This window comes from Manis javanica, chromosome 4 (assembly GCF_040802235.1).
Source record: "Manis javanica isolate MJ-LG chromosome 4, MJ_LKY, whole genome shotgun sequence".
Lineage (NCBI taxonomy): Eukaryota > Metazoa > Chordata > Mammalia > Pholidota > Manidae > Manis > Manis javanica.
The window spans coordinates 129,261,090-129,283,784 of NC_133159.1; the positions used below are offsets into that span (position 1 = coordinate 129,261,090).

A 22,695-nucleotide genomic window follows, 5' to 3' on the forward strand; every position below is an offset into this window, starting at 1 on the left:
ATATATCATGCCATTCTCTTCTGGCCTGTAAGGTTTCTGTTGAGAAGTCTGATGATAGCCTGATGGGTTTTCCTTTGTAGGTGACCTTTTTCCTCTCTCTGGCTGCCTTTAATATTCTGTCCTTGTCCTTGATCTTTGCTATTTTAATTATTATGTGTCTTGGTGTTGTCCTCCGGGTCCCTTGTGTTGCGAGTTCTGTGGGCCTCTGTGTTCTGAGAGACTATTTCCTCCCCCAGTTTGGGGAAGTTTTCAGCAATTATTTCTTCAAAGACACTTTCTACCCCTTTTTCTCTCTTCTTCTTCTTCTGGCACCCCTATAATGCAAATATTGTTCTGTTTGGATTGGTCACACAGTTCTCCTAATCTTTCATTCCTGGAGATCCTTTTATCTCTCTCTGCCTCAGCTTCTCTGTGTTCCTGTTCTCTGATTTCTATTCTGTTAACCGCCTCTTGCACCTCATCCAGTCTGCTCTTAAGTCCTCCAGAGATTGTTTTATTTCTGTATTCTCCCTCCTAACTTGCTCCTTTGGCTCTTGCATATTTCTCTGCAGATCCATCAGCATGGTTATGACCTTTATTTTGAATTCTTTTTCAGGAAGATTGGTTAAATCTATCTTCCCAGGCTCCCTCTCAGGGGTTGTCTGGGTAATTCTTGACTGGATCAAATTCTTCTGCCTTTTCATGGTGATAGAGGTAGTCATAGGCAGTTGGCACATGTATCAGCTGGGAGAACAACGTCCCACACACGGGGAGCAGCTTATGGTTTTATTTCCTGAGCTGCCGTGGGTGGAGCAGCCATCGGGGCAACCCAGAGCCCCATGGGGAGAGGCAGGTGTGCTGGGTGTGCTCTCCTGCGAGAACGGCGACTTTTCACTGCCTGTCCCAGCTTCATCTGTCTGTGCTGGGCTGCTGCGCGCTGGTGGGGCCTCTGAGTTGGGCCCGGGTGGCTGCGGAGGAGGCTCTGGGTTGTCGCTGTGGGTGCAGCTGCTCCCACGGCCGCTCTCCTGCTATGGCAGGGCCATGCCGGAGGGAATGGACAGGAGGCTGTTCATTGCCGTGAGGGGCTTCAGAGCTGCGCTGTCACCCAGGGGGTTAGGGCACCTGGAGTTCCCCGGGATTCCCAGCTGCTACAGCCTTCAGTTTTAATCTTCAAATCTATAAAATGATGACAGTCAACATCACTCACCTCTAGGTTCTTCTGGGAGCATGTGGAGTTTTTTTTGGCTTAAAATTTCACAAAGAAATGGGCAATAAGGAGTGGCATCCACCACTACCCTCAAGGAGGGAGAGTTCTATTCCTTGCCAGGTTAGACCCAGGACCAGGGTCAATGCATGGAGATTATTTCACTTCCTTTGAGCATATGGGTCTACTCAGTAACAGAAAAACTCATGAATTCTCTGGATTTCCTTACCTGCGATAAGCTGTTTTTCCCTGGAATTCAGTATTTCCAGACAGATGGGAGAGGAGAGAAGACTGAGTAAAGGAGACATTCCAGGTTTATTTTTTGTTGAGTTCTCATTAACTTGATAGAGCTAACCTACCCTGATTCTTCCAAGAGAACTTACTACTGAAGCTTCACGGCCCAGGCTGTCTGCCATGCTGGTCACCGTCACAGTCACTGTTGCCCAATTTGGCACACTTGCCATCTCCTCCTGGGTCATCATTTTTCCTGGGATACTCTACAGCTCGTTGCCAATCCACATTCTCAGGGTCCCTAATGGCGGGGGCTGCAGCAGGGAATCAGCCTCAGCCTCTAAAGTCACACTACTGCAAGGACACCAAGGAGGTACCACCAGCTGCCCAGTGGCTGCTTTCTCTGCCATTTCTTTCACCTCCACTGGACAGAAGAGAAAGCAGCATTTAAAACAGCACCATGAACATTGGAAATGAAATGTTTTGATACTTAAAGAGCTATGTCATATTTTTTATAGCTCATACTGTCACACCAATTGCCTTTTCAGAACCACATCATCCTTAGCTTGATGGAGACTGTTAGTTCAGCCTGCTCCGTTTAGGCTGAAAGGGAGGACAGGGGACTTGATGACAGAGAGGGAAGGGCAGAATTTCAGTCAGTTACAGCCTTTCCTGCTGAATTCTGGAGTGGAAGGCAGCAGAAAACTTGTAGATAGACTTTGCTGTAAAGATTTTACAAGGAAATGACTTCTGAAGCCCCAGTCTATACTGATGGAAAGGATTCATTTGAGTCTTGTCTGGCTTTTCTAGACTACACTGAGCTCTTATTTTGGGAAAGTTTGTATTATATGGGTGTTTTCATTCCAAATGGTCTACAGTTTTGCTCATGTCAGTTAACGTTGGTATTAGAAAACACAGACATTGTATCCTTTTAAGGTTATAAGAAAAAACTGATACAGAAGGACAATGCCCACAGGATATGGGAAAGTGAGACTGCATGCTCCTAGTTTAATAATGTTATCTTTTAAATATTGCATACTGTTTTGCTACACTTGGTACATAACATACATTAACATACATAATAGAAACATTTCCTATAAAGTTCAGAAATGAAAAAAGCACTTCTCCACTCCCACCCAAGAAAATCAATAAACAATATACACAGTAGTGGGCCTGATGGTCTCTTTTGTTTGGACTAATAACATGGAATGTGTTCACTTAAACAGTATTAGAAGACCCATCCTAACAAACGCTTATTTTTCCTGACTAGGTAAAAACAAAAAAGCATTTCCATCCTGTTATTTGTAATCAGAAAGGCCCTGCTTTTAAAATGGAATGATCTGACAGATGAAAAGAATATGGGAGAATAGTGCAACACAGGTTGTGTACCTAGAAATACACTTTAACTTTCATTCTGGCCAACAGAACCCATGGCTTTATACTCACTCTTCCATTTTAACTGTACCTCTCCATCATTTTCATGATTTCTTGACATTGTGTTATAGTTTTCAGAAGATACAGATTCCACACTGATCCTAAATTGTATAGGTTTTTTTTGGGAGTTGGGGAGCAGGGTGGACATAAATACATCAATTTGGTCCGACACAACCCAGCACTCACCAGCCCACCCGGAGGATGCCCCAACTCCCCTCTGAGCCATTCCTGAGGCTGCACAGATCTGCCCACTGCTGCCCACCTGCCAGACTCCCCACTGTTCAGCCCACAAGACTCCTTACCTGGTGGGGCCCTGGCCAGGGCTGAGTGACACTAAAGGTCCCTGCGGGGGGCCCGACACAGTGAAGAGGCCACTATTAGTTGTGTAACTTGGGCTTGGATGCTGCACTCTCCAGGCCTTCCCTGGCTAAGAAACGAAATAACTGGGTTAGATGATCTGTTGTTTTTTTTCAGTTCCCAAGTTCAGATTTCATGACTGTAAAAGTACTCCTGGGAAGCTTTCAGAGGTATGGGAAACTGACAATTGAAATAAAATTTCACCAGACAGATTCCTGGTCCCTGAGCTGTTGCAGAAACCCCAACCAAACCTTCAAAAATGCTTCAGAACACAGGTGATGGTTCAGAACTGATCCTGCCCTTTGATCAGAATCCTCTAGTAACAGGCCCACCTGCCTATCAGTGATAGCACAATAACTAACATTTGTAGAGATGGTTCGAGGCACCTAGGAGTCTGAAAAACATTCAGGGATCCTCAACCTAGTTTCACTGAGCTCTAAACCCTGACCCATCACTAACTAGCTGTCTGGCTTTGGCAAACTTCAATCTCTCTGGACCATTTTTTAATCTGCAAAACAAGGGAGTCTTTTTTCCTCTAAATATCCATGATTTTATATTATTCTTTATTAAACTAACGTTGAAAATGTGTGCTTGTGGCATATACATGGGTTCCTAATTATCCAGAATGCCCTACTTTCCCACCGGACCAGAAAGAAGTCTGTTCAATCAGAACGGTCAGATCTGATCAGTTTCTTTAAAGAGCAACTTGGCAGTAGCTATCAAGAAGCAGTAAGAATTTCAAACCCTCTTATCTAGTAACTCTGCTTCTAGGAGTCTATCGAGGACATAATCCAAAATGCAGAAAAGGCTTGACTGACAAGTCACTATAGCCCTATTCATAACAGAAAAAGAATCCACCTAAATTTCAACAATGGGGGAAATCCAACAATTTCAAAGTAAGTGCACAACAGGTGTTGTTTTACTAATGTGGAATTATGCTCATGTGAAAAGTGAAAAAGCAGGATATAAAAATTGCCTACATGTACATAATAATTTCATTTTTTTAAAGCATACAGAAAGACTAGGTAGATTGGTAGCAAAACGTTAAACATTCCTTTGGGAAGAAGGTGGAGCTGGACAGGGGAGCCCACTGCAATGGCTTTTGTTTTATCATCTAATGGCTATCCCTTCACCCTCTCTGCTTCTGTCAATGATGTGAGCACTAAGTCCTCTGATCCCAGTTAGGTAGCTCTTCAGTAATTCCCTCGGTAAAGTAATTCCCTATTATTAAATACAGTAGTCCCCCATTATATGCAAGGGATACATTCCAAGACCCTCAGTGAAACTGTGCATAGTACACAACGTGAATTTTTTTCTTTCCTTAAGTCAAGAAGTTTCATCTTTTTACTTAAATAAAAGAGGCACGTTACAACTTCTCTGTGACATATGTGAATTGTCAGCATCACTACTCTTGTGCTTTGGGGTCATTATTAAGTAAAATAAAGGTTACATCAACACAAACAGTGTGATACCTCAACAGACAATCCGATAACCAAGTCACCTACTGGGTGACTAACAGGCAGGCCAGGAGTGAATACAGCATGGATATTTCAGACAAAGGGATGATTCATGTCTATCCTGGGCAGGATGATCAAGAGAGAGGGAGATTTCATCACACTATTCAGAATGGTGCACAATTTAAGATTTATGAACTATTTCTTGATTTTCCATTTAAGAGTTTATCTAGACCACAGTTGACTGAAAGTGTGTAAAGTGAAACCACAGATAGGCAGGGACTGCTGTACACTAAACTAAAATGGACTTTTTCCTTGATTCTCCCTTAAGGTGCACATATTTATCAAACTCTTGTCATTAGTCTCAGTCACCACTGGGGGAGAAACAAAAAGTTGCTTTTGTCCAAGAGAACTGACTTCAAAGCTGTGGATTAATGCTGCCATTTAACCACACAAAAAATAACTAAAATTGATTCAGCAGTCTGTCTTTAAACACGTTTATTGGCCCTTTAATAACTGGCCCTGTGCAAACCAAAATTTGTCTCATCTACGTTCTTCTGAACTGAGTGTACACATATGCTCTCCTCTCAGTGATGTGTGCTGAAGCCAGTTCATTGATCTAGCTGGAAAGAGGCTGAAGGGTAACTATGATACTATTCAACCACATTATTGTTATATAATTTTATAACTCTGGAGTCAGTGACACTTATTTTGAATCCTGGTTCCTGAATAGTTTGGTTTCTGGAGCACTGGCAAATGGAATACCTGGCATTTCTCTTTATGAGACCAAAAACAATGTGGGCAGCTTTGGAAAGGCAAGATGTTCTGCTTTTGACAACTGGTGAGTTCTGTCTGAGTAACCTGCCAGCCACTTTCCCTCTGGTGTCTCCTACCAGTTTCCATTACACTCTTCTTTCCACTCCCTTAAAGGGGAGAACCTGTCAAGAGCTGTTTCTGTGTTACTATTTTTTATCACTCAGTCTCTTTGTCACTAGACATAGGAAGATCATTAAATGGGTTTGGGGTCACTTGAGAGTCTAAAAGCATGGTGACAAAAGAATGATAAGACGTTAAATACCTGCTGGAGTTTTGGTTCCTACTTCTTTCCAAACTGTCCTCGTCTCCTTCAGTGGGCTGAAAGTGTCCACCTGTGCTCTGTTTTCCAGGGCCACAAAGAGGTGACAATTTTAAAAGCAGTCAACATATTTAGTGTTTTGAGGAAAGAATTTGCATTCCTCTTCTCTTCACTTTCATATATTTTTTTAAAGCCATTTTTGCTAAATGTGGAGAAATGACCAGACCTACCAAGGCTATTTCCCTTTCCATATTTCATATCTAGTAATTCACCTCTTACCTGGAGGCCTTTACATAGAGATGTTGGCCTCTGGGAACCCAGTCCAAAAAAGGGCACAAATGAAGAATGAGCAACCAAAATAGACATCAAAAATCCAAAAATTTCTGCCGACATTAAGGCAGTAGGCTTTGTGGCAGGAGCCCTAGACCCTGTGTTCTAATCTAGTCCCTACTCAGACTAATCTACAAGAATCTTATGCTTCAGTTTCCTCATCTGTAAAGCAGGGGCAAAAATCCTGCCTGAATCCACGAATGGGGATGCTATGAAAATAAAACACAATAAAATAAAGGCTACAACACTTTGGAAATAAAAGAAAAAAAATAAATTAAAGTCTTTGCCCTTTATCCAAAAGGGAGACTTTTGGATCTGCTTATTCCAACTTAACAAACTTAATTACATTCCCCAACCTGTAGCAAATCAAAGGTAACAAATGTGGGGCTTGGGGGCATCAGGATGCCTAAAACTGAGAGGATGTATGGAAATGATCATAAGCTCCCTCAGGTATGAGCTCAGACGGCCTCTGCATGGGCGCAAAGACTCCTCAGCAGGGGCCGGAGGCGGCACTGAGTCATGGAGCCATGATAATAGAGATTCAGAAAAATGTCATGATCGCCAAGGAAAGGTTAGAATATATTTAGAATATACTCAAAATAGGTATTTAGAATAATGATACATCTGTTCCATCAGTATAATTAAAAATTTTAAAACTGATAAATCAATGACTTTGAATTATCTGAAAATTTCACTTAGGTGAAAATGCCTTATCCCTTCTTATCTAGAAAACCAGGGTGGACTTTTCAAAAAAAATTAAATATGGTATAATTGTTTTATGCACAGTCACATGTACTAGCAGATGGTTTCCAATGATGCCTGCCACCAGTTCCTTCCTCCTTATCCACACTGCCATCTGAGTTGGCCTCCTGACTGATCAACGGAGAGCAGCAGCAGGGACACTGCCTCAGGGCTGGGACCAGTAGTCCCGTTTTGCCCAGGATTTCCTTTCCCCAGATTTACACTGCCATTCATTGCATCACACATATGCCTACAGGGCGCCCCTCCCAGCTTTCCTCATTAATGCCCTGCCGCCTTCACCAAGTTAAGCAGTAGGCTTTTCTCAGGAACATGCAGTGAGATCTCCAAAACTTCTTACAACTTGGTCTCTAACTTCTTGGTGTGTAATTCCCTACTTCCCTGAGATGACTAAAGAGAAACAAACTCCTAACAGCTTTAGAACTTACCTTTAAGTCATTCTTCAGAATATAGTGGATGTCTTGAAGAAGGTTCATAGTTGATCTTTCTGCTTGACCTGGATGCCTGACTTAATATCATAATAAGGTTTTGGAAGCCTGATGTCAGCTTCTAAATAATTTTCCAAAACAATGGCTTCTTTGATAACTGAGCTAAGCCATTCCAGGGTATGTTGTCTGTTAAGGAAAAAGTCATAGGAAGGAGTAACATTAAGAAATTAAATGAAATTGGATAACTTTAGTCAAGTTACTTAACCCCTCCAACTATTATTTTCTCTGTATAAAAACGACCTGGAATTCCAATCACAAAGCAGAAGCCACTTTACCCAATTATCAGGGAAATCCTTGAAGCAGAGACAAGAAAAAGTAGTATCAGAATCATCTATACATAGGTTCTACACTGGCGACAGGGACCACAGAGAATGTTTCATGGCATCAGGCTGGGTAGCCTAATGCAGTCTTCTCGTGGAAGGTTTAGTTTGCCTCTGAGACTGTAAGCACTGGTAAGGGGAGCTGCCTCTCACTTACCCCCCCTCAGTGAAGGTTACTGGATGTGTGTATCCTGGTCTCCTAAAGGATTCATTCTGTCTTCAGATATGGGACCATTTCCTTCACATTAAAGTCCCGTAGGCTTGGATGGGCTTCCATGTCTTTCAGGCAACACTACTTATACACACACTGGCCCCTGGGTGTGTTTGATTTCATAGTTTACTTCTCAGAGGCCAGTCTTTTCTCCTCATTTACAAGTTCTTAAGGGGAAGCTCACAGAGACCCCTAAGCATTGACAGCAATACTCAGTTTTAAAATTTTGCTTGGATTAAATGCATTACCATTGACAAGCTGACAGGTGGGCTTTGCAAAGAACAGGTGAAAAGAGAAAGACTTCTGGGAGATCATCTTCTATCTTCCCCAAGGTATTTTTTCCTAGACATCTTTTTCTATGTCTGCATTTTCATAAAACTAAGTAACTCTTGGGGGGAAAAAATCCAACCTAAAAATAGGGACTTTGGTCACAATCAATATGCTCTTCGAGCTACATGTTAGAATTTCCTGTATGATCATTGAAAAGCTGTAGACATAGATTTCACTGTGGCTGCCTTTTGTAAGATCACCTCTGGGGCCGCCCAGTTGTACAGCTGGGCAGGAAGGGGTATGCGAGTCAGGTCTCTTTGTACACCTCCGTCCTGGACACACAAGATAGGGCTCATGTCTTCAAGGATCATTGTGATCAGCACACAGTCTATTTGTGAAACATTTGCCTTTGAAGACTGGCAACCTCCTTGATTTTCTAGAAACCCAGCTAGATACTGAGCTAACTCTCACTGCTGGCCATTCCAACACTTGCAATTCTTTACCATTCCTACCCAAGTGGGCCTTTCCCACCCTCCCACCTCATTTTGTTCTCTCCTGCTTGCTCACTCCATTCAAATCACAGGGGCCCCCTCTCAGTTTCTCCAAGCACCTCACCACTTCATATCTTTGTATTGGCGCCATCATGTGCATGGTGTACTCTGCCTATAGATCTTAGTGCAACTGGCTGCTTCTGGTAACAGAGGCATTAATTTGATGCCTCCTCAGAGAAGCCTTCCCCAAACACCTACTCTAAAGTAGTCCCATTTTGTGGGTGGGAAGGTGAGGGGGATAAAGGAGCACAAAAGTCTCAATCATAATGTAAGTTGGTTATGGGGATGGTAGTGCAGCATGGAGAATACAGCCAGTGGTTCTGTAACATCTTTCTATGTTAACATATAGTAACTACACTAGCAGAGGGTGAGGATTTCATACTGTGTGTAACTGTTGAACCACTGTGTGATACACTTGAAACCAATATAATATTGTTTATCAACTATACTTGAATAAAATAAATAGTCCCATTTTGTTGACTTCAGAGCACTTATTATCTGAATTTTTTTTTCATTTATTGCTTATTATGTCTCCCCTCCACTAGAGTTACTCTTTGAGAGCAGGCACCTCATCTTTTATATCTCCATAATTCTAACTTACACTAGAGCCTCAATGCTTACTTTTGAAAAAATGAATACAAGACTCTTTCAAGGCCCCCCTCAAGCTCCATCTGCTTATCAAAGCCTTCTGGAACTACCCCAGCAACTTGTGGTTGCTTCTTTTCGGACTCTGCCCTCTAGTGAATGAGCCCTCTCAGTTCAGCACTCAAAGGTTCACTGATTGGCTTGAATAATTCAACTTCCCAACCAGGCTCCCTGAGAACCCGAATGCTGAGAGTCCATTAAATGTCTTCTGGGCCAGCTGGAGTCCTCAGGGTGAGGTCAGGGCTGACTTCTGCCCACAGCTGTCATGTACATCAAATAAGATCATGTGCGTGGAAACACTCTGTGAGCCATAAAGCACTATGTTTTAAGTAGGAAATTAATACAAATGGTATGGTAAGCATTTGGTTGCTGGTTAAGAATTAAGAATTAAGTTTTTAAAAAGCCAAGTGGCCAGAAATTCTTTTCTAGTCTGGCAAAGGGCAGATTTTAGAGGATGGGATGGGCTTCTCAGAATTTTAGCAAACTTCCTTAAATAATATTTCCTACAGCAGAGCTTTTGATAGATGGCAGTGAGTTCAGGAAGCCATCAAGTTAGAAAAGCTGGTATTGACATTTTAGTTGTATTTCTGAATAGTCAGGTGTGGCCTGGTGTAATGGGAACAGCCTGGACACACATGCCAATATCATATTAATATCACAGGAAAATCAGGGAGTGCTTTCTTGTCAGGGATATATTCTGAGGCCCTAACATGCTTGGCTCTTCGTGTTGCGTGGTGATTCTCTAAGTGAAATCCCTCCCTTCTCAGGCCTCTCAGGCTGGTCTAAGGCTCTGACAAGGGACAAGTCACTCACGACCAGGATTTATATCCTGTCTCTTTCACTCTCCCTCACTTTTCCCTCTTACCCTTCTCTGTTAAAGCTCCTTTTCTGGTTGTCATTCTAGGGCAGTTATTTTTCTGGGCTTCAGCTCTGACATCATTAAAAGTACATTTGGCTACAGCTATGTGATACCACCTGCAAGGTCAATTCCGGCTCCAAAGATTCCAATAGGAAGGAGCTGAAGAACAGGAGAGACTTGCTGTATCATTTTTACACCAAGTGACGGAGCGCTACCCTTGACAATGACCTTCAACAAACCAACCTGCCCAAATAGAGTGTTACCAAAAGCAAAAGTGGAATTAAAAGCTATTTTGGATTCTTGGATAATCAACTCATGTTAATAGCTGTCAAAGCAGAATACACTGTTGCAACTACAATTGCTTGCTGACTGACATTTCTGCCTGAAGTTCCATTCTGAGGACAACAAGCCCAAGGGGGAACTCACATCTTCCTACCCAGTTACCTCCCAGCCCTCACTTGGCCAGCCTATGGACCCCAGCTCCTCAGTGCATCTCACATCTTTCCCTTCCATTTTGGTTTCATAGTCACCACTGAGCCCTGCCTCAGGCCTCTTAGCTGGTCTTCCTACCCCCAACCACCAAACCATCCTGTCCCCACAGCCAGAAAACATCCTCTTCCATGTGGGTCTAGCCACAGCTGGGTAACTATATACTACCTCTTCACCTCTCAGGGCCTCAGTTTCCCCATCTATTAAAGGACAGGGTTGGGCTAGGCCCTTTCCAAAGCTCCATTTAACTCTAGGATGCACAGAAAAAACTATTGTTTATCTCCACCAACAAGAGACAGTGTCCCACCACCAGCCAACAGCTTGGGTCCTGTTACAGCCTTCCGGAACAGTCCTTGTCACCAGCAGCAGAAATGTTGAGACCCCTCAGCTTCCACTACTCCTGAACACACAGCTGAAGTGTCAACTTGTACTTAACTACTTCAACTGCTTCAAGTTTTCCCTTCATCTAGACTCATCCATTCACTTAACAAACATTTACTGAGCAATTACTGTGTGGCGGGCCCTGAACTGGGTGCTGAAGATGAACAAGCATGGTCCCTGCCCTCCTGGAGCTCACCATCTGGCAGAGCAGACACACCTGACTGCAGAAAAAGTGAATGTGCAAAGTGTGGTGGTAACAGAGCTTCAGCAGGGGCCTCTTGGGGTGTGAGAGAAACTGTGACTGCGGTGAGTTTAAAAGGGTAAACAGGTGCGTGCCAAGTATGCCAGATGCAGGGAGCAGCACCATGGCATGGCATGAACTGCACATGGCTTCAGATGGTCAGAGGGGAATAGGAAGGGATGAGGTTGGCACTGTGAGCAGAGCCCCACCTTGGAAGGCTTCCATACCCAGCAAAGTGCCGGGACTTTGTAAGCAATGGGGAGCCACGGAAGGTTTTAACTGGGATTGAGAATGGACCAAATCTGAAGCTGAGCACCGCCTGGCCTCCACCGGTTCCCCATGGATAGCTGCTGCACTCACACCCCAACTGCTCCCCTGCCTCTCTCGTCACCTCAGCCTCCTCTCCACACGTAGGAGTGAGAGGAACCTTCCTAAAACTAGATTATCCATCATACCATCCTGCTTAAAAAACCCTTCAGAGCATCCCAGTGTTCTTCAGACAGGATTCAAACTCTTCTGAAGGCCCACAAGGTTAGGCACAATCTGGCCCCTGCCCTCCTCCCCAGGCAGAGGGACAGGAGCCACTGGAGGGCTGGGAAGTGAGTCTTTCTGTTTCACTCATTTGAAAAATATGCTGTGCACCCACTTGTGTGAAGGCCTGTTCTAGACATTTGAGCTAGAGCAATGGATGAAACAGAAATCTCTGCCATCACAGAGCTTTTCATACAGTAAGAAAAGTACATTACGGAGTATGTAGGAAGCAAAGGCCTGCTGAGACTCAGAAACAAAGCCTCAGTGTTTGGACACTGGGTGGGGATGAGGGTGAGCAGAAGTAGGCAGGTCTAAGCAAGGGGCTTGCCCAGTGGCTGAAGCCTCACAGCAGAGCAGAACCAACAGTGGGCCAAAGCCTCAGAGCTGTGGACGGCACTGAGGGGGCGCAGGGGAGCTCCTCTGCTTCTCAGTGTTTAAGGGCAAGAGATGGAGGTCAATCCCCAGCTCCCAGGAGGATGATGACCCCTGATAAACAGGAAATGAAGCCCATCCAATCACCCTTGAATGATGATGTCATTTTTGTCACTGCCTCCCTCACTGCACTGAGCCCCTTGAAGACAAGGAATACGTGCCCACCCAGCCCAGGGTCTGGCCTAGGAGGAGGATGGAATGACTGTAAGGCTCATGAGCACCCGTCCCCTTCTCTCTCCTTCCAGGCTGCCCAGCTATGGCACGTTTCCTGGCCTCCTTGCAGTGAGAAGATGAGTAAGCCCCCGCCAGTGCAAGGCAGGAAGCCATGACAAAGTCACTTCCGGCTGGCTCCTAAACACCATGCACCCCTCATGCCCTCTCTTGCTCAATGACCAGCAATATAGAGGACACAGTAGGGGACGGATGCCTGGAAGACAGCAGAACCACAAATGGGAGGAAATCAGAATGGTGACTGTGCCCTCCAATACATACATCGATGGCAATTTAAGTGGGAAAATCCACTGAAAATTTTGGAATAGACAGTTATAGCATTTACACATACACATTGGCTAATATGGTCTCTTAACTTGTTAAATGTTTATTAAAATGAGAATGTCCTGTACAGAAATAATTTCGCTCAAGTCCCTCTCACCTTGGCCGATAGGACAAGGCACGTGGGAAACCTCTTTCCCAAGCGATGGACGGCCCAGCCCACCGATGAGGATTCCCGCCCAGATCAGATTCTCTTTACAGCGCCCACCTTCCCATCACGTACTCCAGGTTGGTCAGCCTGGCTTCCCATGTGGAGACGATGTGGATGGCATAGGAGCTGAGGGAGAGGGATAAAGCCCCAGGAATGCAGGTACCTCAGGGCATCAGCATCTGGGGCAGCAGCTTCACTATCACCTCCATGTGCAGCACGGGGAACTGGGACCTCTGCAGGCAGGACAGACGGCCAGGAACAGGATGGGCCCAGCCCCACGCTGCACAACGCTGTGCTGGTTCCCAAATCCTTTAACTGACCCTCTCAGCTACCCAGTGTCCCCATTTTACAGATGGGGAACCTAGAGCTCAGGGAGAGTAAGTGACTGGCCCAAGGCCCCAATGACCCAGGCCCCCTGGTCCCAAGGCTGGGCTCCTTTCTCTCAGCTGAGCTATTCATGCCACAAAGAATGGGGATGAAGTTCCCAAAGCCTGGTATGTGCATCTAGGATGGGCCCATGACCAGCACTGACAATGAACCTGCCCTGCACCTCCATCTAAGGCTATGTGGCTAGGAGGACCCTGAAGATTACAGGGCCAACCCAGCCCCTTTCCCAGTCAGATGACCAAGAAAATTCATCCTAAGAGGACAGAAATTCACTCACAGGAATGTACTCAGCTGCTAAAAGTCATAATGTTTCCCCACAGAAATGGCATTTTAAGGTAATGCCCTAATCAAAGGAGAGGGGAAGGGCAGGAAAAGAAGGAAAAAGAGGACACTCCAAGGAGGTCCTCAGGAAGGAAGGGCTAGCCATTCTGGGGGAGGGCCCTTCCAGAGGGTCTCTTCTCACTCCTGCCAGGAGCCTTAAACAAAGCCAGGGAGAAAGAAAAAAATGCTTTAGGACCTCTCCAAAGCCACACCTCAGCCCAAGGCATCTGTCCCAGCGAGTCTGTGGGGCCTGGAGGACGGCCCCACAAGGAAATCGAAAGTGAGAGAGGGGCCTGTAAGCAAACAAACCTCTCTCCAAGAACAGCCCGTAAAAGCACAGGTGGAAATGTAGGAAAATACAGCCAGCTGTTTGATTAGTGAGGTAGATGTGTTTTCTGGGTCTGCTGAGCTCTTCAATGTCTAACAAAGCAGGACAGACAATAATAAAATCACACTCATTCCAATCAGGTGCTTATCAGCCTTATAAAGTTCACAAGTGAAGAGTTCAGAGATTTATCTTCCATGCATGAAAAGTGGGAACCCTGCTGCTGGGGCAAGGGAAGAGGGGAGGGCAGGGCAGCAAAAGCAAATCTGTGGAACCACCATTTACCTGTTCATGGAGGACACCAAACAGTGTGCCGACGGCTACACGCTCATATACCAGGTGGGTCTTCTCCAGCTCCTGGGACAGGCACACAGCCATCAGCTGCAGCAGGTGGGGGTGCCGCAGCTTGCTACAGAAGAAAAGGTGGTCGGTACAGCCCAGGCAAGGAGGACATGATGAAAAAATGGGCACTTTCCTTTTTCCTAGGCTCCTTGAACACATTCTAAACAAATACTATTTGCATGAGTTTTCCCAAGACCAGATGGGTGGTTGGTGTTGAGGGGCAGGGGTACCTGTGGGTGAATCTATGGCTTCTCACTGATCAGACCCTGAGGGCTTAGAGTCATCAGTGCCAGTGTCACTAAGAGATACTTATTAAGGTACTTCACACTGATCATCTCAATCCCAACAACCACCTATAAGAAAGGTATCACTTACTCGTTTTGGAGATGAGGAAACCAAGGGCAGGGAGTTGTCAGACACTTTCCTAGACCACACACCCCACTCAATCTCATGTCCAAGTCCACACTGTGTCTTAAGTCCTTTCAGCCTCCTGGGGCCCCTTTATACTGACTTCCCAAAGGAAGGGTCTGGCCCGAAACACCTGCGGTTGCTGAGTGGCTTCCTCAGGAACCTAGATCCACTCCAAGGCCTTAGCAGCCCCGCTGTGAAACCATGAAGCTCCTGCCTCAGCAGGAGCTGACCGACTAATCCTGGAGCCACAGGAAACCTGAGGTACTGAGACATGCGCGTGCCCTCAATGGCAGAGATATGGCTCTGCAGACCTGTGAATCTCATGAACAGCCATGCTCTGTGAATGGGTTATGGGAAGTCAATCAGCTGACTGAACTGAGCTCCTCGCCACCATCACACCCACCCCTCAGCCTATTTATTAACTCCTCTTTCTCTCTTGCGGTAGCCCTTGAAATCCACAGATTGCAAAAGTCAGGAAACCCTGAGGCCTAGAGAAACTGATCTCCACACCCCAGAAGACAGCACAGCCCTGAACCTGGACTGCAACGTGCCAGGTCCTTGGGCTTCCTCCTTACCTGCTGTGCTCCAGCTCAGCAATTAGTAAGTCAGTGAGCCGTAGCCTGTGGCAGTGCGGGTGGGTGGGGAAGGTTTAGCTCCTTCACTGTGACCCTGTTCCTGTTCCACACCAGGCTACAGGGCAGGACAATTCAAGCAGACTGGGGTGAGCAGCTACTTCGATAGGGACCTCTCCCAGCCAGAGGCAGAGAAGTGGTGTTTACACAGCATCTACTGTTACACAGCCCCAGGGGGCACTTTGGGTCCTCCCTCCCCACTGCCCCAGGTCCTAATGCATCCTGGGGAACTTAGCATAGGTGGAAGGAAGTCACTGAAGGATTCCAGGGAGGGAGTGGCTCTGTTGGGTTTGTATTTTAGAAAGACAACTGTATCAGCAGTGTGGGGAATGGTAGAAAGGGGTGTCTAGAGAATGGAGGACGAGTTAAGAGGCCAGTGACTTGGGCTGGTGACTTGCAGTGGGAAAGAGAGAGGGGATCCAACAATGGATCTGTGGCATGGGCAGGAAAGCAAGGAGCCTGTCTTTTGCAAATGGAGGGACCCTGAGTGTATGGCAGAGAGAGGCCTTTTTGGAAAGATGTTTCTTCTAAGCAGGGAAGAAGCATCCAGGTTCAAGGAGGCCAAGCAACCTTGGCCAGGACAATTACTGTGACCCCACAGGGGCCAGGTCTCTGGGGACTGAGAACACTCCAGAGACATCTGTCATAGCTATATCCAGTCACAGCTGCCTCTGCTGTGGCTGGCTGCTGAGAGCTGCCCCAGTGCCTGTTCCACTCCTACAGGGATCACAGGCAGTGACCGCTAAGCTGCCTCTACCCACTGTCAGGAGTCATCTTGCCAAGAAGTCGTCCTCAGAGGGGGCCAACTGGAATCTATGTAGACATTCTGGTTGTCATAATCACAGTGTGATGGGTGGGAGCTACTACTCCCATTGGGGGCATTGGGGGCTGCTATGGCATCTAATAAGGAGAGACCAGGGACACGGACACTCCTAAACACCCTACAAGGTGTAGCATGGCTCCCCCCACCCTCCACTAGGATATCCAGCCAAAAATGTCAGAGGTGTCCAGGTGGAGAAACCCTCATTTAGACATACATTCTTCAGTGTTGCCTTGTGGTTAGGTAGAAACCCTCCCACGCATAAGGAAGTCACGTGAGGCCCATTCATCCCATGGCACTAAGTCAGACCTCCCACTGGCCAGCCTCTGCTTACTTGGTCATGACTGTGTAAGGGCCACTGAAGAAAGAGAAGGTAGGCTCACCATCAGCTTGAATCACTTCCCTCTCTCCAATTATTGAAAGACATTCTAGATAGGCCAGCTGTGTACCCCCTGAGATAAACTGAAAGCAAAGCACAGTTTCAAATTGTGGGCAGATAAGAGGAAAAGTAAAATACCTCCTGAATCTTATCAGCCAGCTACAAATAATGAGAGCTGCTGTTTACTAGCCTCCTGGATACCCCTATGCAATGGACATTATTCTTTATATTACCTTTAACCTTCCTAAAAACCTGCAAGGTTGTAATATTCTTACCCTTTTACTAGTGAGGAAACCAGGGTTCACAGAAGGAGGTCAGATGCCTGCCTGAAGCACTGGGCTGGGTTGCCTCTGTGCAGCCAAAACCCATATTCCCTCTGCCCCAGCCCCACTCGGCTGTCTGCACAACCAAGAGACACAGGGCTGGGAGCTGAGCTGTTGGCAAACATCACCCAGCCTCTCAGCAAAGTTTCCCAATGGTTTTCTTTAATGGACAGAATCAAGAACCACAAAGATTTTCCCTCAAAATATTTCTCAGTTTAAAAATCTCAGTTCCTACATATAAATCTCCGAGGGAACGTGTCTGGGGCCCTCAGTGAGAATTAAACGATCATTCTCTAAACTCCCCAAATATAGCCCAAGGTTGTACAGGGGAACTCTCCAGGATTTTCAGCATTTTAACAAGGACAGGAACACTAAAAAAAAGTAGTAAAGAAAAAAATTAATACCTTGGAGAAGATAGGGAAGGAAGAATTGGACAATTATGGGAGATGGGGTCAGAGCCGTGGGCAGGTGATTCTCCAGTTAGTCCAGCAAATGCTGGCTGTCAGGGGCAACCTCTTACTTTCTCAAAGCCAAAGCTGTGGATATTTTGGGCAGAGATGACCCCAACTTTAAGCAGTCAGTTAGGAGAGCGATTAGATTGTCTAGAAGTATTTAAAAGAGGAAAAAAAGGTAAGAATCAACCAGCCATATCCAGAGGAACAATGCTGAACCAAGTTGTCAGAATGTGTAGTAGGTTTTGTCTTTACTATGACAGGTGACACAATAGCCAGCCTCTGAGAGGAACCCTGTGATCCCCACCTCCATGAGTGGTATTCATGCCCTTGTGAAGCCCCCCACAGGTCAGAGAGGGCTGACCCAACAGGACACTGCAGAAATGACAGCATGTTTGATTTCCAAGGCTGGATCCCACAGGGCTTCTCCTGGACCCCCCTTGGATCACTTGCTCTGGGGGAGGCCAGCTTCTGTGCTGTGAGGACATTCCAGCAGCCCTACGGAAAAGCCCGGCCCCGATCTGCCAGCCTTGTGAGTATGCCACATTGCAACTGGATCTCCCAGCCCCAGTCAAGCCTTCAGATGACTTCAAACCCAATATCTTGACTGCAACTTCCTGAGAAACTCTGAGCCAGAACCACCCAGCTAAGACAGTTCCCAGGTCCTGACCCACCGAAATCGTTTGACACAAATATTTATTGTTGTTTAAAGCTGCTAAGTTTGGTGGGAGTGTGGACTCAGATGGTCAAAGTTTGAAAGACACATAAAGTAGATCTTGTTCAACTTCCAAATTTTATAGATGGAAAAAATGGAGTCCAGGGAGAGAAAATCTACTAGCCAGGAGTCACAGGGCAGCGGCAGGGACCAGGCCCTGATGCTGTCCATTCCAGCTACTGTTTTTCCCATATATACCCCCAAACCACCACTTGCACACTAGGGCCCCCATTAACTGGAGGTGGTTTGAAAGAAGGGTCTTATATTTCTTTGGCTCCCAGGCCTGAACCGGTGCCATGCATGTAGCAGCTGCTCAGTTAATGCTTGCTGACTGAGTAGTTTGGGCTCAGATTGAAGGAAAAAACATTTTGCCATGGTGGAGCCACTTTCCCTTCCTTGGCAAATGACAAAGGAGCTGCGGGTGACATGTATACTCAGCCCCACCCCACATCAGATCTGTGAGGCCCCACGTACCCACTCTTCGTGAACAGATGTGAATGCTTTACTTCTGCTTTTGGAAGTACTTTTAGGCTCTCCCTCTTTGTGGGGACGTTGGGGTTCCTATGGCCCGGATCCTCACTGAACTTAAACCACCTGATGATGTAACTGGCATGTTGCTGGGCAGCTGCTTCCACACCTTTAGGCAATAAGCTATTATTGTGCTATATAGAGAGCTCGGCCCAGTGCTCTGGAAGCGGAGACACTAGTGCTCAACCTACCGCTGGGAGAACAAGCGGGTAATAAACCCTTTCACCCCAAAGAACAGTTTTGTTGTTAATTTCTTTGGTCACATTGAATCCATAGATAACTTGCCCGGGGCTGAAACCCATTGGCAAGACACTCCTCAGCAACCCAGTGGGGCCAGGCCGTCCCTTCCCCACTCTAAGCCACTGTGCTATTTAAGTAAAGACTCCACAATTCGGACTGAGGGAAACTAGGACATCCCAATTTACACCTGGTGCTCTGGCATCATTAGTGATAGCATCCTTTTCTCTCTCCACACCACCCAGTACAGAGGATAGCTATATGGTCACCATAATCTAATGGACAGGCTCCCCTCTTACACTAAATCCTCCATCTCCTTCAAAAACACAGCCTATATGCTTAGGCCTCAAAGATCCGGGAGACAGGGGACCATTTCCTGCCCAAGGGAGCAGATTTGGAGCTGGCCGTGGGGGCAGGACTCCCCAGCAGCTCTGGAACAGGAGCATACCACTGACAGGCCCCCCTGCCCACCTGGGGGCCTCTTGGTCAGTAGGGGCTCTGCATAAACAAAGGAGCTGGCTGTTCTCTAACAGGGGCATGGATGACACCTGCAAGTCAGACCAACCTACATTTCTCAGGCCAAGTCTGTGTAAGTAAACTCAGCTGGGTGGAGGGACAAAAAACTGACTGTAATTATCTGCAACCATAGAACCATCTGTTCTTCTCAATTAGGTGCTCTTTTTTTCTTTCCCCAAACTGAGCTCTGTGTAAACACACCTGTGAGGAATCTCACCTGACACAGCACCACTTACAGGTCTGAGAGGACAATTCTTACTTCAAGGATTCATACGGTTTCCTTACATTACAAAGGGAGTGGGGGGGATGCACTTCCACCCTACTTTCTATTAAGCATTGTATGGTTCAACCACCTAACAAGAATAATGTTTCATCTCATTAGAAAAGAGATGGTATGTGTAGGTTAGTAATTGAAATTTTAAAGTGTATCAACACTTAAACTTGGGTTTCCCTCTCAGGCTGGCCCACGTACCCCCAGGCCTCGTACTCAGCCCTGCCACACACCAGGCAGTGAAGGGCGGTCTGTGATGAGCAAGACAGACACAGGCCCTGCCTTGGTGTTCACAGTCTAATCAGAAAAATGAAGAATATATATAAATAAAATAATGACAAACTGCAACAAGTCTCCCAACTCCATACAAGGGGAGGAGCAGCGGCAGGTGAGGAGGTGAGAGAGGTGGGCAGAGCTGGACCAACCTGGCCTCCAAGGCCAGGTGTAGTACTTGGGAAGAGGTCCTGACAGCCACGGGGAATGCCCTAAAGGGTTTTTAGCAGAGGGGCACAGGCCAATTTCCATTCTTAAAAGGTCATTCTGGATGCTGAACAAAGAACCCAGACATGCAAGAGAAGCCAGGAGAGCAGTTAGGATTAACTAGTACTTGGAGGAACCATGAACTCCTCCTGCCCTGGAACCAGTGGCATCCAGGTCACCCAATGAAAACCAGGACTCGACGTGCAGGGAAGGACAGCCCTGTGAGAGCACGACAAGTCTAGCTAACCTGATCACAGAAAGATGTCATCAGAGAAAATCAAAATAGGAAGGATCCTTGCATACACACCTACGTCAAAAAAGTCCCCAAATTTAAAATAACTCTGTCCCTGAGCTTGGAAAAAAGCCCAGGCCCACCTCCTGTAGCTGTGATGGGGCTAGTGGAGTGCCCACCCAGCTAGCAGCAAGTCTCTTACACAGCTTAAAATAGCCAGAGGAACAGTAAATTAAGCATTTGTAGTTTTTGCAAACTTAGTAATAAAGGAACACTCTTTCCATGGTTGAGGAGATGACAAAAGCCAGCTAGCTGCTCCCTGGGCTCCTGGTACCTGAAAAGTTCCTTCTCTGCTGACCCTGGGGTGGTTCCCACTGGAGCCCAGAACTCATTTCCCTCAGATGTTCCTGGGGCAGGGCAGGGACAGCTGAACGTTCATCTGTGGCCAGCCTTTTTCAGCAGCCACATCCTCTCCTTCAGACCTACCAATTTAGGTGCGCCAGCTGCTGGAGGGGATGGACATGGAGGGGACCAGGGTGGCCCACATGCCAATGAGGAAGGCTGCGGTGATGCAGAACATCCCACTCTGCTCAAGGCAGCACTCACCCCTGCACGAGGCTCCCAAACCAGGGCAGGCTACAGATGAGCCGCCAAGGGGGCGTCAATCTTCTTCAGGAGGTCACAGGAGAAAACCTGGATGATGGCCTGCATGTGGCAGGTGCAGCGCTTCATGAACTCCACCATCTGCAACACACCAGAGATGCTCAGGGCTGGCGCAGCTAGGGGCTACCTGGCCTTCAATGGCACTGGGAGGGTCTAAGGACTCGAAGCCCCAGGGAGGGAAATCTCTGAAAAGGGAAAGACCTGAGTGATTCTGTAAAGGTATGAAACATTATCAGGGAGATGATTTGGCAATAATTTCTTCTAACTCTCTCCTTCAACAGATGAGGTAACTAGGGCAGGAGGAGTGAAATCACTTGTCCAAGGCCCAACAGCTAATGAACAGAACCAGAGGGCAGAAAGAGAGGACTCTGCCCACCTCCCCCTTCCTTTCAGGTGCCCAGGACTGTGCATGTCCTTGGGCTTCACATTTGTTATGCTATTTAGTCCTCATTAGAATACATCACACCTGGCAGTGTGTGACCTCAGCAAGTTAATGTCAGTGGGACTCAGTTTCTCCATCTGTAAAAATCGGGGATAATAACAGTGCCTTCCTGAGAAGGTTGCTGTGAAGATTAAATTAGTTAATATTTAACAATTTAATTCAGAACATCTGACATGCAGTAAGTGCTAATTAAAGGCTGGGCAAAATTGTAAATGTTCTTCCTTCCCACTGAATGAATGACCAGAAAGTTTCACTAGACTTGCCCGAAGTTTTACCACTGGTTAACTTACGGCAACCCAGTCCTGCATGTCCAGTGCCAATGGCAAGGCCACCACAAGCCCCGTGCCATCCCTGGAGCTGGCCCCTGGCCTCCTGAGTCCCAGCTCAGTGCCCTACCTGGGACATAGCCTTAGGGGGTCCTTACCGCAGTGCTGAGCTCCTTCCTGCTCTCAGGGCCCAGGTCTGTGGGTTTCAACCCTTCTTGTCAAGGAGCCAAAGGTCACCCCCTGCATCCAGCAGTTTGCTGAGGATCCACTGATTGCCTGAAAAGGCTGCTGCATGGACAGGGGTGCTCCCATCAAAGCAGCGGCTGGAGGGGGTGGTGGAATGAGTGCCCACAGCATGGGCAGGGACAACCAGTGGGTGACACACACTCCCTTTCCAGAAAGTGACCTTTGGTGATGAGGATTCTAATACCACCATTGTGAGGCCCCTGTCTGTGACAGATTTACTTACATTTGTGGGGAAGTTGGGGTTCCTATGGCCCGAATCCTCACTGAACTTTAACCACTTGATGATGTAACTGGCCTGTTGCTAGGCTACTGCTTCCACACCTTTAGGTAATAAGTTATTATTGCGCTATATAGCAAGCTCAGCCCAGTGCTATGGGCGGAAGCAGAGAGGTTAGTGCTCGACCTACTGCCGGGAGAACAAGCTGAGTAATAAACCCTTTCACCCCAAAGAAACGTTCTACTGTCATTTCTTTGGTCACACTGAATCCATAGCGAACTTGCCAAAGGCTGAAACCCACTGGCAAGACAACATCCCACTTTTCCACCCTTACCTCTGCTCTTCAAGGTGGTATCATTTCCCAAATTATAGAAGACGAATCTAAAGGGCAAAACTGAGACTCATACCCAAACAGGTGTCTGGTTCAAATCGGGTGTTCTTTCCCTCACTGCCCCCTTGACATTGGCTGCCCTGAAACAGTTTACCCATGTCTTAGCAACTCCGAATCAGGCTGGTAAAGATGGGTCACGTGAGAATGTCTCTCTC

General features: G+C 46.7%; 1 long non-coding RNA gene across 1 annotated transcript in view; it reads right to left on the reverse strand.

The window, feature by feature from the left end:
- LOC140849046 (uncharacterized) overlaps positions 1–22,695 on the reverse strand; it is a 51,705-nt gene that overhangs the window by 24,078 nt on the left and 4,932 nt on the right. The window contains exons 3-7 of the long non-coding RNA XR_012130504.1: positions 20,922–21,059; positions 14,263–14,386; positions 7,252–7,437; positions 5,738–5,814; positions 3,151–3,275 (exon numbers count right to left, since the gene is read on the reverse strand). This is a non-coding gene — a long non-coding RNA (uncharacterized lncRNA). The remainder of the gene's footprint in view (positions 1–3,150; positions 3,276–5,737; positions 5,815–7,251; positions 7,438–14,262; positions 14,387–20,921; positions 21,060–22,695) is intronic.